Genomic DNA, 2,813 nt, shown 5'->3' with positions numbered 1-2,813 from the left:
ACTTAAGATAAGCACCGAGGAATATGCAGGACTGTCGAGTCACAACACTGCACACCTGAAACTAATATAACACCGTGTGTTAACTAGGCTGGAATTTTAAAACATGGTAATAGAATGAAATGAAATATTTCCATTCATCGGTGACCTTTCCAATCATAATTTCTGTCTTGTCCATGCGTATAATGCATTATACATAATATACTGTCTTCATAAATAAAATGCATTATAAGACTAGTAGCACTGTGTTTTACTCTAGCAGCTCTCCTGCAAGGAAGCCAGGGGACTTCATGAACATAGGCAGGTATGTTCAAAGTGAATTGGGCAGCACTGGACACTTTACTCCCTAAGACAGCACTGTTTAATGGAACTTTCTATGATGATGAAAATGGTCAATATCTGCTCTGTCCAATACAGTAGCCACTAGACCCATGTTGCTATTTAAAGGTATTTTAATTAAAAGCTCAATTTCTCAATCACAGTAGTCACATTTCAAGTGATCATAGTACAGCCTTGCATGCACGAAGGTCTTAAGGAAGATGTTTATAGCCTTAAAGTTAATTTTGTTAAAATCGAATGTCTTGTGTGTTAAAAGAATTAATTCAACTTCCGAAGGTTAGAATAACTCAATAACTCCATGAAGAGTAGTTTATGCCCTGGGGAAATCAAGTGGGAATTTTTTTCTCATTTTATTAGCCAATATGTTAACAGAGTAGTGAAGGCCTCGTCTGAACACAGGGGTTTTCAAACTTTCATGGGCAAAGCAGTTCCTTGGAGAGTTTGCTATCAGGGAAGATTTCTGAGACACATCTATGCTCACATTAAGGAGTGTCTAATCTGGGTGTCTTCCTGGATGGGATTTAGGAATCCATCTTCTTAGGAAGCATCTCAGGTAACTCTGGTATATGATTACCCCTTAAGAAATGCTAAAAAAAAGTACACAAATATCCAAACCAAATATTAACACCTCAATCAGTATGGTTTTCTGTGCATGATGTGGGCAAATATTTAATTTTTCCCTTTACTTATGCTACTTATGTTCCCTTTGTTACTTATGTATATTCATCAACTAAGCTCTTCTTAAATGTAGAACAATATTCTTTTCCCATTTTTACTTTATTCTATTCAAAACAAACTGCATTTTCTGGATCATTCAAAATAATCGTATTTTTGTACATTAGAACCTTGCATGCAGCGGGTGCTATTCATTTGTTGAGTGAGTGAATCTAGATGATGGGGATGCCATCTCTGAAAACACTTGCCCGGTACACACTAATAAGTTAATGATGTGAGAACTGAGATACTGGGTCCCAACTGAGTACTTTCCCTTTTTACATCAGCAGAATATATTTCACAAGTAAACTCATCATTAGAGAGTTCTGGATCATTAGTCCCTTTCTCTTTGTAAATAAATTACAATAAAAATTTTACTCACGGACTCACTAAAACATGTGTTCTCTCTTGGAGGTGATTGGAAACTCTCTCACATGGTAATACAGACTTGGCTTTTACAGAATTTATTTCATGAACCAAAAGAGAAGAGGGAGGGAGAAGGAGGAGGAATGAAAAATTGTGAAAATCAGAGGATGAGGCAGAAGATGTGGCCTCGAGCTAATAGGAATTCCAGAAGGAGAGAACAGAGAAAAATAGAGGAAGGAAACTTCAAAGAAATAATTGATGTAATTTCATAGAATTGAAGAATATGACTTTCAAGATTGAAAGAGCACACCAAATATCCAGTATAATAAATGAAAAAAAAAAGACTCACATAATGCATATCTCCATGCAATTTCAAAAATCAGGAATAAAGAGAGGGAATAAAAAAATACCCAGAATAACTTAAATAGAAAGACTAAAAAACAAGCAAACAAAATAAAAACAAGTCAAACATAAAGGATCAGGAATCCAATACAATGGATTATCTACAACTGACATGACCCTTAATGGTGAAAGACGGAAAGCTTTCTCCCGAAGGTCGAGAACAGGACAGGAGCGTTGCTCTCACCACCTCTCTTCGACACTGTACTGGAGTCTGTGGCCAGTGCAGTACGGTAAGAAAAAGACATTTAGGTTAGAAAGGTAGAAACAAAAATGTCTTTATTTGCTGATGGTAGAATTGGCTTTGTCAAAAATTTTACAGAAGCTGGAAAAAAAAGCTAGAAGAATTTAAAAGAAACTTATCAAAGTTACAAAATACAAGATCAAAATTCAAAAATCAATTGCATTTCTCTGTATTAGCAATGAACAATCAGAAACTGAAATTCAAATAACAGCACCACTTACAATAGCATAATCAAATATGAAACAGTTTGGGGTACAAGATCTGTACACTGAAAACTACGAAACATTGCTAAGAGATATTAGACAAGATGTAAATAAATGGAGAAATATAACATGTCAATGAATTGGAAGACTCAGTATTGTTAAGATGCCAATTCTCCCGAATGCATCTATAGATTCCATGAAATCCCACTTAAAATTGCCGAAAGCTTTTTGTAGAAATGGACACGCTTAATCTAAATTTTATATTTAAAAAAAAGACATAGAGGAGCCAAAACTATTTTTGAAAAAAGATTTCAAAAAATAGAAGGATTTATACTATCTGTTTTCAAGACTTATAAAAAGGTAGTAAGCAAGACTGTGCGGTATTGGCATGAAGATAGAGCAATAGATCAATGTATCAGGATAAAGAGTCCAAAAGTAGACCCATACATATATGGTGAATTCACTTTCGACAAAGGTGACAAAACAATTTAATAGGGGAAAAAGAATCTTTTCAAAAGTGATATTAGAACAATTGAGTAACCATATGCAAA

This window comes from Eumetopias jubatus, unplaced genomic scaffold (genome assembly GCF_037043125.1).
Source record: "Eumetopias jubatus isolate StellerSeaLion01/CBP00866 unplaced genomic scaffold, mEumJub1_p1.0 scaffold_3, whole genome shotgun sequence".
Classification (NCBI taxonomy): Eukaryota; Metazoa; Chordata; class Mammalia; order Carnivora; family Otariidae; genus Eumetopias; species Eumetopias jubatus.
The sequence above is the reverse complement of the archived record's forward strand: the minus strand, read 5'-3'. Positions refer to the sequence as shown.